Source organism: Neovison vison, chromosome 5 (assembly GCF_020171115.1).
Source record: "Neovison vison isolate M4711 chromosome 5, ASM_NN_V1, whole genome shotgun sequence".
Taxonomy (NCBI): Eukaryota; Metazoa; Chordata; class Mammalia; order Carnivora; family Mustelidae; genus Neogale; species Neogale vison.
Window position 1 is genome coordinate 114,629,942 of NC_058095.1, and position 15,611 is coordinate 114,645,552.

The 15,611-nt window shown below is 36.8% G+C and overlaps 1 protein-coding gene across 3 annotated transcripts in view; it reads left to right on the forward strand.

Moving 5' to 3' along the window:
- ELF1 (E74 like ETS transcription factor 1) overlaps positions 1 to 15,611 on the forward strand; it is a 110,455-nt gene that overhangs the window by 31,325 nt on the left and 63,519 nt on the right. Inside the window, exon 3 of one of the 3 annotated variants that reach the window (XM_044249830.1) lies at positions 4,150 to 4,266. The exons of the other annotated variants lie outside the window; for them this stretch is intronic. The gene's annotated coding sequence lies outside the window, so the exon portion shown is untranslated. The remainder of the gene's footprint in view (positions 1 to 4,149; positions 4,267 to 15,611) is intronic. 3 annotated transcript variants of the gene reach the window in all.

A 15,611-nucleotide genomic window follows, 5' to 3' on the forward strand; every position in this document is an offset into this window, starting at 1 on the left:
TTGCTTGTTTAAAATGGGTCTAGGGGAGATGGAAATATAAGGAGTTGGGAATTTACTTTGAACTTCTAGATATAAAGACAGGTTTATTTCTGTCTTAGTTCTATCTCCTCTTCTTTTAGGAAGGCAAATACTATTTTAATATGATGTCTTTTTCTGTTAAAGTCTCTGTGTGTGTATGTGTGTGTGTGTGTGTGTAAAACTTTGCATATGAATTTACAAAATCTAGACGTCTCGAAATTCTGACATTATACTCATTTTGAATTGAAACTTTCCAGAATCAGTAATCTCATTTCATTTTTTGGTCATATCTTCTCCTTCTTTGAGAGTATACTGTACATACTAGGCACTTTTTAAAAATCTTCTGGTCATATAATATCTTTGTTAACATTTTGATGTGTTTTATTGGGGCGGTTGAAATTTACTTTAGATCTTCTTTGTTTAAGTCTGAAATTTAGGAGGGGTTGTTTTTTTTTTTTAAGGATTTTATTTATTTATTCGACGGAGAGAGATCACAAGCAGGCAGAGAGGCAGGCAGAGAGAGAGGAGGAAGCAGGCTCCCTGCTGAGTAGAGAGCCCAATGGGGGGCTAGATCCCAGGACCCTGGGATCATGACCCGAGCTGAAGGCAGAGGCTTTAACCCACTGAACCACCCAGGCGCCCCTGAAATTTGTTTTTTTTAAAATCACTCTGCATGTAACTATTGAATCTCCCAAGTCCCCTAAACCAATTCATTATCAGACCCCCCACAATGTGGTTGTCATTGTCCTAAAGAACAGACAGCACAGCAGCGGCTAGAAAATATGGGCTCTCTCCTCACAAACTTGGATTTTTTTTTTTTAAGATTTTATTTATATATTTATTAGAGATGGGGAGAGAGAGGGAGAGAGCAAGAGAGCACAGGCAGGGCCAGGGGCAGATGGATAAGCAGACTCCCCACTAAGTGGTGAGCCAGACATGCAGCTCAATCCCAGGACATTGGAATCATGACCTGAGCCAAAAGCAGACACTTAACCACTGAGCTGCTGAGCCACCCAGGTGCCCCACAAATTTAGATTCTTACTGGGAAAACAGGATATGGTAGCAGCCAGTTAACTAAGAATGGAACCAAATCACTGAGAAGTTTCATTTGGTTTAGACTATTTGCTTAGAGGTGAAACATGACTGAAACTTACAATAGGACAGAGTATGGAGCTTTAGGAATTATTAGTATTGAAAAGTGAATAGCATTTGCCTAGGTTAAGAAGAGTGTCTTCACCAAAAAGAATAAGTATGTAAGCTCTTTGAGGTCAGAGAGGTTTCATTTTATTTTTCTGTCTTTCTGGAACTTTGACAGAAGTAGCAAGCACATACGAATACAGTTGTGATTTGCTGACCCTCTACTACTCGGTTGGGCTGATTCTGCTAAAATTAGGGGTGGCTAACCTTTAAAAGGCATGTGGCCCTCAGCTTCATCTACCTGATGTCTGCACATTATAACCATTCAAAGAAAAAATGGAACACCTACCTGGTAGTAAAAGTTTTAAAGCAGTAATCTTCAACCTTTGGTGTAACAGCGAGTCACCTGGTTCCAGCCCCAAGATTCTGATTCATTAGGCCTAGGGTTTGGCTTATCAGTCAGCATTTTTAATAATTACCCTAGATGATTGTGGTGCAAGTCCTTGTAGACCACACTTTCAGAAAAAGAGTACAGGTTTAGTAGGAGCAATCAGTCACTTACTTCGCGGTTTAATATTTGAATTTTTAAGCAACAGGGATGTTTTGAAGCCTGTAGCCTCTGGTAAGTCAAGAAAGTGACTGGAGTAGTTTATAATCAATATTAGAACTTACTAAAACCCCTCCTCTACTTTAGTTATTCCTTTCTTTATTCAACTTTGTGGCTTTCCCTTTTTCTGCCTCTCTAATTCTGCTTTTTTTCCTCTCACTCCCAAACCCACCACTATACTGACCACAGTAAATAATTAAGCTACTTATTTTTTTTTCCAAATGTAATTAGCCTATTCTTTATCTCAGTGAACCGTGGCTCTCCCAGTGTTAGTTTTTTTAGTACCATCTGGTACTTCTCTTCATTCCCTTATCCTTGGGTTTTTAGACAAAACATTCCTTTCCTGATTTAAGGTAGGATTTATAGCCTTTGAAAATCCTTTTCTCCTGGGAAATACGCTATTATTATTTGCAGTTGTTTGAGGCTAGGAAAAATGTTGTTTGTTTTGTTTCATTTTTAAATACATGTGATGCTTGGATTTGATTTTTGAGGCTTCTTTGGACATTTAACTCCATCACTGATTGCATATTCGTAGGTTTTACCTTATATTACTTCCCATCTAATGGGACATAGGTGTTGTCACAGACTCTTGTGGAGAAGGGAAGAACAGTCCATCAGTTGAATGGTCTGAATATAATTATTGTTTCCATGTTTGGCCAGGATATTTTGTTCTTTTGCTTAGGAGATGCTTCATATGGATGGTAGAAATTGAGTTAGTAATAACATTGAGTCAGCTGAAGTGATAAGGGCAGCTTTGACTGTTGGAACAATCTCTTTCTCCCATTACTGTGAAAATCTACTGAAGAGAAAGTTTTTTTGTGTCACCTCTATCTTTGTGTCTTGTCAGATGGTGTATACTAGAGTAAAAGTTGCACTTGATCTGTACTACAAGTGGAGGCATTTTACCCTTTATGAAAAAAATAACTTGGGTGCTATTTGCTTTGTTAGGCACCTGAGCTTTGGTTGTACAGATTTCTGTGCAAAAGCATTTTTATTTCTTCTCTACCAGCTGTAAATATCTGAATCAGGAAAACTCTTCCTAAACTTCTCTTCTCTCACCCCTGTAGGAATTCAGAACTTTCCCTCTATCTGCCCTTCAATTGCTGAGTAGTAGGTGTCCGCTCTTTTTTGTCTCTGTACTTTACAGCCTGAATTAATTGCTACTGTAAAAAAAAAAAAGTAAGCAATATGAATGCCTTCTAGAGTTTGTTTGAAGCCTGATTTAGGAATTTTTATATTAAAAAGTTAATGAAGTGATATGCACATGATGTTTAAAATCTGTAATGAAAAGCGGCTTCCCTCCTTTTCCCCTTACCTGCTGCCCAGAGGCAGCTATTTCTTTGAAAAGGTGTTTTTTTTTTTTTTTTAATTTGTTTTCTTGGATCTATCCTTGTCTAATTTTCTCCCCCATATAATAGAAGCTCTTCAAGGTAGCAGGAACTAGTATGACTTTACAAGATAAAAGGTCATGTAAAGTTCATTGTCTGTGTGATGGATGCCCAGTCATATAGTGGGCGTTGTGTTTGTGCAAAGTTGTATGGTATAAAAAAAAAATCAAGGAAAATTTATTTTTTTGTGTGTTTTAGGAAACAGTCTTATGAACAATGAAACTAAAACTATAAATATGAGGTGTTGAATTAGTAACTGTTTATGTGCATTTTTTTAAATATCAAAATACTAAATGGAGGCTTAGTATTGTAATGGGGCAGTTCATTCTCTTTTTTGTTTTAAAACTGAATTGTAGGGGCGCCTGGGTGGCTCAGTGGGTTAAGCCTCTGCCTTCAGCTCAGGTCATGATCCCGGGGTCCTGGGATCGAGCCCAGCACTGGGCTCCCAAATCTTTAAAAAAACAAACAAAACTGAATTTTACATGTAGGAGAATATATAAAGCATATGCAGTTTGGATATAATTACAAAGTGTTTGCCTGTTACACAACAACCGAGGTTAAGAAGTGGGCTTATTGTGTTAGAAGTCCCCTGCTGCTGCCCCATGTTTGTTTCTTCTTAAAAATAATTACTGTCTTAACTTTTGTGATAACCTTTTCATTAAATTTTTACCCCTTAGAACTTCATGTAAATGCAGTCACACCATATATATTCTGTAGTGCCTTGCTTCTTTCATTCAACTCTGTGAGATTTATCTTAATTAATTTTAATTGCAATGTTGTAGTCCATTGTCTGTCTAGACCAGAATGTATTTACTCTCTCTTGTTGATGACATTAGATTATTTCCAGTTTGGGAACATTCTTGCACATGGTTCATGGAACATATGTGCCAGAGTTCTCTAAGGCAGTATCATCATATTGAGGTATGAGAGCTGTTTACAAAGAGTATGGAGAGAATGGATGGTTCAAGATAATTTAGAGTTCTTCATTACTTTTCCTAGGAACAGAGGCCTGCCATTGATGCCTTATTACCCATTCAGCATCTTACCATGGTTTATTGTCCTGGGGGGTAAAATCCTTGAAGACCCTAAACAGATGGGCAATTGATGCATTTCAGAGTAAGTTGTAGACGTCAACATATTTGACTACTAAACAGTTTACCATGCCTGTCATTTATTAGAGTTATTTCAAACAATTTTGAGTTAAATTCTTAGTAGAATAAATATAATATAGTCCCAATTATGTACATAAAATAATGTGATTATTGATACATATGTATTAAAGCTATAAAAATGTGGATAGATAGGGGCAACATCAAATTTAGAATAGTTGGGAGGGATAAAATGAGATTAGAGAGGTATATATAGGAGGTGTTAGCTATATGTGACTTTCTTCCTTAAGAATCTGAAACAAATCTGTGGTAAAATATTAGTGTAAATAAAGCTGATGATGGCTAGATTAATGCATTCTCTTTCTCTTTGATTGACCTATTTAATAATCAGTTTTGCTATGTAAGAGCTAGTTTATTTTTGTCCCACATTTGTAAATAACTGAGAAATAATGTTAATTTGCTGAGGAACAGAAGGTTGATTTTTTTAAAATGTTGAATAAATTCTACATCATAAAATATGTTAACTGTCTGCTTCAGTTGAAGATTAGCTCAATTCAGAACGAAGTTGTAAGACTGTCCCGTATAACTAGTAAGATGACTCTAGACCTACTTCTGATGGATAACTATCAGTTGAGATCCATTAAGAAGTTGGAGTTATAGTTTGCTAGAAATAATTCCATATTTAGAATCATCACACATTCAAATATTATTCAGAAACACATTTCAGGTGTGCCTGAGTGGCTTAGTCAGTTAGGCATCTACCTTTGACTCTGGTCATGATCCCAGGATCCGGGGATTGAGCCCTCCCTCTGGCTCCTGGCTTGGCAGGAAGTCTGCCTCTCCCTTTGTCCCGCCCTCCACCATTTTCGTGCATGCCTGCTTGCTCTCTTTCACATAAAACCTTTAAAAAACACATTTCAGAACAAAAAGATTTATAGGACATACAAAATTAATAAGAGTATTAATTGACACTATTGATAAACTTCAGTAAGCTGTTTTACCCCAAATTAGATTTATTGACACAATCAATGTTTTTAACTTGCTTCCTCAATGTTTTTAACTTGCTTCCTTAAAATTCTTACAATAACGATAGCAATTCCTCTATCTTTGTTGATTTTTTTGTTGTTGTTATAAACTCAGTGTGGAATCTTTGTATGTAAGGTTTCCAAAATTTAATAATATAATTGGGGTATTTGCCATTAAAAAGTGAAAACAGAGACCTTAATCCATGTTTTTGCTTTCATAGTAATCTTTTGGCTCTCTTTTATAAGATTTTCCCCACAGTGGGGGTGCCTAGGGTGGCTCATTTGGTTAAGTGACTGACTGCCTTCGGCTCAGGTCATGATCCCGGAGTCTTGGGATTGAGTCCCGCATCAGGCTCGCAGCTCCACGGGGACTCTGCGTCTCACACCCTCACTCCTTCTCTCTCAAATAAATAAATGAGGTCTTAAAAAAAAAAAGGATTTTCCCCACAGTGTATGTATAAGTCATGGCAGAGATGACAGGGATAGAGAAGAACAAATGGAAGTAGAAGTCCTACGATTTTATAGTAAGAAGGATTCTTATAAGTTATGTAGTTCAAGTCTCCTTAAATTTTTTTAAATTAAATTCCTTTTTCAGTCTGTATAATTTACTGATTCATTCAACAATTATGTATTATCTCTTAGGCGTTATTCTTGATGTTGGGGAATATATCAGTGAATAAAACAGAATTCATAAATTAATTATATATATATATACATATATGTATATATATATATATCCTGTTAATTGACTTCCACTTAAAATGTATTCTTTTTTTTTAATTTTTTTTAAAGATTTTATTTATTTGTCAGAGAGAGAGAGGCAGAGAGAGCGAGCACAGGCAGACAGAATGGGAGGAGAGGCAGAGGGAGAAGCGGGCTTCCTGCCGAGCAAGGAGCCCGATGTGGGACTCGATCCCAGGACACTAGGATCATGACCTGACCCGAAGGCAGCTGCTTAACCAACTGAGCCACCCAGGTGTCCCGACTTAAAATGTATTCTAATTAGATTAAAAGATTAGAGAAAGTTACAGATGAATTAGATTAGTGATCCTCAAAGTGAAGAAAGCATTCTAGAACTTATATTTTTAAGAGCTTTATTTTACCAAGGGGGTAAAAAGTGTATCCCACAATTTTCTTTTCAATATACCATTCTTCTGAGAAAGGATCCTTGTAAAGGGCATTTAATAAATAATAATAGCCCATGCTTATAAAGAATTTATATGTTGACAAATATAACCATGGAAACAAAAGCTCTTTGTCGTCCTCAGTAACTTTTAAGAATATAAATGGGTCTTGACACCAAAAGAATGTTGCATGATTACAAACCAGTGTTTTAAATATCATTCTTACAGAATTTTTTTCCATTCTTTTTTTTTTTTTAATTTTATTTATTCATTTGAAAGAGAGAGAGATAAAGCACAAGCAGGGGGAGAGGCAGAGGCAAAGGGAGGAGCAGACACCCTGTGGAGCAGGGAACCTAATGTGGAGCTCAACGTGGGGCTCTATCCCAGGACCTGGAGAGCATGACCCAAACCAAAGGCAGACACCCAACCATCTTAGCCACCCAGGTGCCCTTTTTTTTCCATTTGTAAGTTTTATTTAGGAAACTATGGTTAAATAACTTGCCTAAGATTGGATAATTTAATAGATTACTGGTACTTACAGCATTTGATTTAATCTTTTTTCCTATTGATAATAAAGTGGAGCTTTACATAAATTAAATAAATTAAATCAGAGTCTTAAAAAAGTCACAAGTGTTCTAAACTAGAGCTAGAACAAAACCGTTAGTTTAGAGGTTTTTTCCCAAAAATAAAGACAGTGGATCACTTTTACCATATATTTATCTGTGTCCCTCCAAGTCCCTTCCACAAATAACAGCAAAAGTCACTAAAATAGGGGAGAGTATTGGGGCACATAGTGGGGCACGTTGGTTGAGTGTCTATCTTTGACTCAGGTCATGATCCTAGGGTACTGGGATAGAGCCCCAAGCAGGGCTCTGCTCAGCAGGGAGTCTGCTTCTCCCTCGGCCTCTGCCCCTCCCCTTGCTCCTGCTCTCCCTCTTTCTCTCTAAAATAAATAAATAAAATCTTTTCTAAAAGCTGGGGACAGGCACCTGGGTGGCTCAGTTAGCTAAGTGACTGCCTTTGGCTCAGGTCATGATCCTGGAGTCCCAGGATGGAGTCCCATGATGGGCTCCCTGCTCAATAGGGAGTCTGCTTCTCCCTCTGACCCTATCCTCTCTCATGCGCGCGCGCGCTCTCTCTCTCTCTCTCTTTCTCTCAAATAAATAAATAAAATCGTAAAAAAAAGTTGGGGAGAGTATTATTTATATTTAATACATTGTAAATTATTAATTATAGTGATTATTAAATATGTAATATATAGTTAATATACTTATGTTTAAATTATATTTAATGTTAAAATATTAAAGTTGCTAGTAAAGGAATACAAATTAAATAAAATTACTTTTGCCCATCATATTGACAAAAATCAAAGTACTATGGGATGGTGAGAACACCATTAAATGTATCTGCATATAGTCTTTTGATAGCAGTATTAATCAAAAAGCCTTCTGGAGATCAATTGACTTACATTAAATGCTTTGAAAATGTACCTGTTTTTTGACATAACAATCTCAGTTGTAGGACTCTATCTCAAAGAAAACTTAAGGATGGGAACAGAGATGAAACTATGAAAATACTTGAACCACTGGTTTTTAATAGCATAGCAGTTTATAAATTTTATGCCCTGTCTCCTCACACTTTGTTTTCTTTATACTCTTAAAAATTACCGAGGATCCCGAAGAGCTTTTATTCATGTGAGTTACCTTTATCCGTATTTACTAATATTAGAAATTAAAGCAAAACTTAAAAATATTGATACATTAATATCCTGAAAAATAATAAACTCATTACATGTTAATTTAGTTATTTTTATAAAAGACAAGTGTGTTTTCTTTTTTTTAAAAGATTTTATTTATTTGACAGATCGCAAGTAGGCAGAGAGGCAGGCGGACAGAGAGGGGGAAGCAGGCTCCCCACTGAGTAGAGAGCCTGATTCGGGCCTCAATCCCAGTACCCTGGGATTATGACCTGAGCTGAAGGAAGAGGTCTTAACCCACTGAGCCACCCAGGCGCCCTGACATGTGTTTTTTCAAAAGCAAAAACTGTATTGAAAGGAGTGCAAATCTTTATTTAATCTTCGGCTTAACAGAAGATAGCTAGATTTTCATATCTGCTTCTGTTGCAATATTTTGCTTTTGTTGAAGAATGTGAAGAAAATTTGGCCTAATACAGATTTCTACTTGGGAAAAGGGATGTATTTTTTTCTTTTTAATTTTCATTTATTTATTTATTTATTTTTAAAGATTTTATTTATTTATTTGAGAGAGAGACAGTGAGAGAGAGCATGAGCGAGGAGAAGGTCAGGGGGAGAAGCAGACTCCCCGTGGAGCTGGGAGCCTGATGCGGGACTCGATCCCAGGACTCTGGGATCATGACCTGAGCCGAAGGCAGTCGACCAACCAACTGAGCCACCCAGGCGTCCCAATTTTTATTTATTTTTTAAATTTCTTTTAGATGTAACAAAATTCATTGTTTATGTACCACACCCAGTACTCCATGCAATATGTGCCCTCCTTAATACCCACCACCAGGCTCACCCAACCTCCCACCCCCCCCAAGGAGATGTATTTTTTTTCTTTTTATTAATTTTTAAATTTTTTAATAAACATATAATGTATTTGTATCCCCAGGGGTACAGGTGTGTGAATCACCTGGTGAGGAGATGTATTTTAATAGCCACTTCAGGTAGAGGCTTTTACTTTGATACTACACCAAAACTTAACAAATGCTAATTTCTTAAAGCTTAGTGCAAAAGGGAGTCTGAAATCCTATCGGTGAACTTTTGACAGACAAAATCCATTTGTCTGTCTTGCACTTTGATGAATTAATGTTTTCCTGAGATAATATTCTTTAACATCATTCATTGATCATCTGAATATTCCAAATGTGATATTTTTAAAAATCACATTTTTAAATATTATACTAGTCTTATCAAAAAGTCTTTTAAGTATCAGAAAGCTAATATGCCCAAAGTAGTGTACATAAATTTTCTAAAATTCTGATTTTCAGTTGAAAGCTCACATTTATCATTGGTGACAATTGCTGTTAGTTGTTTTCCTGAAGTAACAGGGTCATTTTATTCATTTTTGGGAACTTGTATACCAGATACCCAGTTATGAATAATAAATAGTTCTTTGAAGTAAAAATGGTGTTCCATGAAAAAAGCAGCTAGTTTAGCTCACAATTAAAGTAATTAGTGGAGAGTCTGGCTGGCTCAATTGGTCGAGCGTGCGACTCTCGGCAGGGTCATGAGTTCAAGTCCCAGGCACCACATTGGGCATGGAGTCTACTTTAAAAACAAAAGACAAAAAAGCAAAACAAATAATTGGTGCTTTTGGTCAAGATAACCATTCTGTTTTAGAATGTGTACTTCTTATTTTATCACTCACAGTGCTAAAAAGGCACATATTTAATGGTTGAAATTTAAGAAAAGAAGTAGTTTTGCTCTTCATCAAGAACATTCTTTTTTTTTTTTTAAGATTTTATTTATTTATTTGACAGAGAGAGATCACAAGTAGGCAGAGAGGCAGGCAGAGAGAGGGGAAGGGAAGCAGGCCCCCTGCTGAGTAGAGAGCCCGATGTAGGACTCCATCTAGGACCCTGAGATCATGACTTGAGCTGAAGGCAGCAGCTTAACCCACTGAGCCACCCAGGCGCCCCCCCCTTTTTTTTTTTAAGATTTTATTTATTTATTTGAAAGAGAGAATGAGAGAGACAGCATGAGACAGGGTAGAGTCAGAGGGAGAAGCAGATTTCCCACTGAGCAAGGGAGCCTGATGCAGGCCTTGATCCCAGGACTCCAGGATCATGACCTGAGCTGAAGGCAGTTGCTTAACCAGCTGAACCACCCAGGCATCCCTTCATCAACGATGTTCTTTTTTTTTTTTTTATGATTTTATGTATGTATTTGAGAGAGAGAGACACTGAGAGAGTATGAGAGGGGAGAAGGTCAAAGGGAGAAGCAGACTCCCTGTGGAGCTGGGAGCTTGACGCGGAACTCCATCCGGGGACTCCAGGACCAGGGCCTGAGCTAAAGGCAGTTGTTTAACCAGCTGAGCCACCCACGCGTCCCCATCAAGGACGTTCTTAAATGAAACTGCCTTCTTTTAAATGTGAGTGCCTTGTGGTAAAGAATACAGTGACTGGTATGGCTTGGTGATACAGCCTGTTTCATGCTAAGGCTAACATTTATACCTGCCCGCCTTTGCTTTTGCATTCTTAGTGTAAATGTGAACATGGTGAGCAAAGGGTAGATAGTACCCTAGTATTACTATGAAAATAGTTTTGACCTCATGAACTCTCTGATGAAAGGGGTTCTGGATCCTCTGTGGGTCTGAGGATTACATTTTGAGGATCGCTGTAATTTGGCAACCTTAGAAATAGTCCAAATGTCCAGAAATGGGGCTTGGTTAAATAAGGGATCATACTTCTACACAATTATATGATAAGAATATAAATTTGTGAAAGTCTGTGTGAAATATGAGCTTATAATACAGTATTTTTCTACACTGGGTGCCTCTGTAATGAGGAAATCCGCATTTCTCGAGTTTATGTGTTGATTCTGACCCTCAACATTTCCATTTAGTTGGTGATTTTGTAATTACGGAAAGGGAAAGAGATTAAAAGGCAAAGAAGGCAGTTGCTGTCTTCCCTTCCAGTCTGAGGGATTTCTGTGTAGTGACTTTGAGTTTAATCTTCAGTGTAAAAGGAATTGGCAGTGGTATCAATCATTTTTAAATGCTTTATAGAAATAGGTGAAATACGCTTTCAAATTCACTTCTTCCTTATAGAGTCACTTCCTCATTTGGCATTTTCTGATTTACATTTTCTTACTGTGTTGCTCTTAATTGGGAGAACTTTGAGTTGCTTTAGATTACTTAGCTTCCGAGTGAATTAAAGAAGTTTCTATAACAAGCACAGCCAGAGATTTTCTCACTGTAGTTTAGAACATCTTGCTGATGGAACCATCACTGTGTCCCGTGTGTCGGTGTAGCCCACACCTTTTAGGCAAGTCAGAAAAAGACCATTAGGGTTAGACCTCCAGGCTTCTTCTTAAGATTTCCACACATGATGTTTGTTCTTAAGGGGAACCATCCATGTTCTGCGGAAAGTCAGAACACTTTTCATGAGAGGCATCATTGAAGATAGGCTGCTTTCTAGATCTTAGATATGTCTCTTTGTCATAATGGAAGTGTAATAACCATGACTTATTTTCAGTGATAATATTTTTCTAAGCGCTGAGTTCTAGAGAATGTTTAATGTTTAAAATTTCTTTTCAGATAATCTTTGTGTTTATTCTAAATTTTGTGTCTTGTTAAGGTGTGCTGGGAGAATATATATAGTATGATACTATTTATATAAATTTTAAAATATACCAGACAAGGCGTGCCTGGGTGGCTCAGTGGGTTAAAGCCTCTGCCTTCAGCTCAGGTCATGATTCCAGGGTCTTGGGATGGAGCCCTGCATTGGGCTCTCTGCTCTGCAAGGAGCCTGCTTCCTCCTCTCTCTCTCTGCCTGCCTCTCTGCCTACTTGTGATCTCTGTCTGTCAAATAAATAAATAAAATCTTAAAAAAGTTAAAAATTAAAATATATATATATATATATATATACACCAGACAAAACACATTCTTATGTATTAGAGCCTAAGTAAAAATAATGTGAAGATTTTAGATTTAAATTAGACTAATTAATTAGAATTAATGTTACGTTTTTTTAAGCCTTTATTTTACTTTTCAAAAAAATTTATTCTAGGGAGGGAGGGAGGGGTAGAGGGAGAGAGAATTTCAAGCAGGTCTCCCCACTGAGTGTGGAGACTTACATGAACTCCATCTCACAACTCTCGAGATCATGAACTGAGCCAAAATCAAGAGTAGGATGCTTAACCAACTGAGCCATTCAGGCACCCCAATGTCATGTGTGTTTTATTTTGACAGTCAGGGGAGCCTGGGTGGCTCAGTTGGTTAAGCGCCTGCCTTCAGCTCAGGTCATGATCCTGGAGTCCCAGGAACCGAGTCCTACATCCCGCTCCCTGCCCAGCGGGGAGTCTGCCTCTCCCTCTGACCTCTCCTCTCTCATGCTCTCTTGTCACTCTCTCTCTCTCAAGTAAATAAGATTTTAAAAAATAATAATAATAAGGGTGAGCCTGGTGGTAGGTATTAAGGAGGGCATGTATTGCATGGAGCACTAGGTGTGGTGCTTAAACAGTGAATCTTGGGACACTGAAAAAAAATAATAAATAATCTGAGAGTCAGTTTGAAATAATTTGCATTTAAAATCATGATTTATTTTGTAAATGATCTTATTGAAAATGTTTAATGATAAGAACTTTCTAAATTGGATGTTCTATTTGATCTTTTGATCTATGGATCAGAGACAGATTTATGTGTTTTTAAAGGATAATTCACAACCTGTTAGTCTTAGGAATAAACTGAAAGGAAGGTGTAATGTACACCTGCCCTTGGTAGAAACAAACAGCTGCACACCATCGTTAGCATATTTGATTTTTGAGAAGGTGGTGGACACTAGGTTCTTGGACGCTGTGAGACTTTCCATTCATCTTGGTCAATTCTTACCTACGCTAAGAACCTAGGGTGACTGACCAAACATCAGAGGCGAAAGGAACTAACGTGTAAGGAAATAGATACTTCCCTTGAGATTCAGGGATCATTTATTCCTAGATATTGGGGACAATTGAGGTAATACTTTTACAAGAGCAGCTGTGTACCAAAGACATGCTAGGAAGACACTAATGACTCTTAGACTCTTGAAAAGAATGAACTAGATTCTTCCACTGAAAAATACTGGGTGAGAAAGAAATCGTTTTCCATGCCACTCATTTAAGCAGAGTTACTTTAGGAGCATGGTGCCCTGCTTAAAGTTGACTATTAAATGCATACTAAGTTCTGTTTAGAAAAGAGGTCACAGGAAGCTCTATATGGGCTTATGTGTAATAAAATACTGAGTCATTCTGAACATGATCTAGAGAGGAATGACACTGAATCCTGGTGAAATTGTAGTTGTGGTAGCTTACAGCGTAGCTAAGAATTGACCAAGATGAATGGAGAAGATGCTTGCATTGCATCCAAGATTTTATAGAATATGAGGCATTTGAATGATGAATTGAGTTGATTCTTAAGAATTACTAGTTTGGGGTCGCCTGGGTTGCTTAGTGGGTTAAGCCTCTGCCTTCAACTCGGGTCTTGATCTCAGGGTCCTGGGATAGATAGTTTGCTTAAAATGACTTAGAGCAGTAAGAATTTACCTCCTGAGAACAGATTTTTATTTAATTTGTGTGTATTCATGAATTGAGCATAAATGAGTAAATAATGTTAGCCAAGTTTGGGATACATAGGGAACTGGGCAAGGGGGTAGAAATAGTTTGGTTGAAGGAGAACCTAAATTATAATCTGGGAAGAGTACTGACAAGAAGCCATGGTGACCAAAAATCAAAGAGGCAAGTAGTTATCTGCCCTGCTTTGTGTCAATTGCTGGAAGGTTAATTTTTTTTTTTTTTTTTAAGGTGGTACTTATCTCTTACTTACCTAGGTAGTCAAGTGTTACTTCTCTAACCAGTTTGAGGGCTTATTCTATTGTTCAGACACTTGATTTTTTTACTCAGTCATTGTGGTCTTTCCAGTCTTAATTTGTAAGACATTTATTCTTAAGGATACTTTTTCAGAAAACTGTAATAATGAGTTTTTGTGCGCATAATGAACTTAGATCCCAGCCTCAGAATACCTTTTTATTTGCTCTGTTTTCATAAACACTCTTCACCATTCCTATTTTATAGTTGACCGTACTTTCATACAGTTTCACATAAACTATTGGCTATTTATAAAACAAGACATAAAGATGTAGCAGAGAAGGCAGGAAGTACTTGACGTTTGTATGCCATATCTTGTTCTCTGCTTCCTGTCAGTTAAACCACGATGAGAGGAACAGAGACACAGATGTACAATTGCTGCTTTAATTTCCCATTAGGGAGACCCGTTAAATATAAAGCTTGTTTCATTAAACTTCTGTCACTCGTTGATTCTAGGTATGTTGTAGGCTTGTTTTGTATTATATGGATTGTATGGATTACAGTTACATGTTTGATATAGAAAATATAACTTTTATATAATTAAACATGTGTTTTGTGAAATTTATATAGGTCATAAAGGATTGGCTTTCAAATTTATATGTATGATGTATATTCAATATGAAGTGACAAACTAATATTTTGATCTTGAAATTTTAGTATTTAAGCATAATTTTATTTTTGTATTTTGGCATATCCAGATTTAAAGCATTTTATTGTACAACTTTAAGATGACAAAAGGAAGGTCAGAAAGCTTGACTTACTCAAAATACAGTAGATGGAAGAACTAGGATTTGAAAGTGTGTTTTCTGATATTAGTAGGTCCTGTGTCCTTTTAGGAAAAAGTTTGTTTTTATTAAATTCCTATTACACTTATTAGTCATATTATTCAGTGATTCAGACTTTTAAATTTACCTTTGCCTGTTCTACCTGGAATATCACCCTCCCAAGCCCCGCCCCCGCCCCTTGCCACCGTCCCCACCACCTCCCTCACGTTATCTCTGCTTTGAAAAAAAGAAATGCTACTTATGCCTAAAGACATGGCCCACATATCACTTCCCTGTGAAGTTTCTCAGGTTCTCACAGGTATTTAACTCTTTCTCATTATTCCTTTAACACTTGGTTGACTTAATTATTTACATTGTTCTTTGGTTATCTGTTTGCATACTTTTTTCTTGCTTAAGGCAGTAAACTACTTCTTTATTTTTCTTTTCTTTATTATACTTTTTTATTTTAGGTACCTAGTACCTAGCATGTAATAGATTTTATAAATACTTCTTAGAGGAATAAATATATGCTTGATATTTCTTTTCTTCGTTCTAGAAACAAAAAAGCTGATTAAAGAACTATAATATGATTCTTTTCTATAATATTCCTTTATGGTTTATTTGTAAGAAACAGTTTCATTGTAAGACTTCTTTCCTGCTTCTTCCTTCCCCCTCTTTGTTTTTGCTGTTTATAGAAATGAAGTGTCTTAATGAGATTATTAGTGTTTTCAGCATAAGTGGAAGTGGTGATTATTGGCTCACTAAACAATATGGCTGAGAATACCTTAGTATTGATTGCTGTACATCAAAAATCTTTTTCTTTTGTCTTCAGATTAATCTGGAGAAAGTGTCTAGC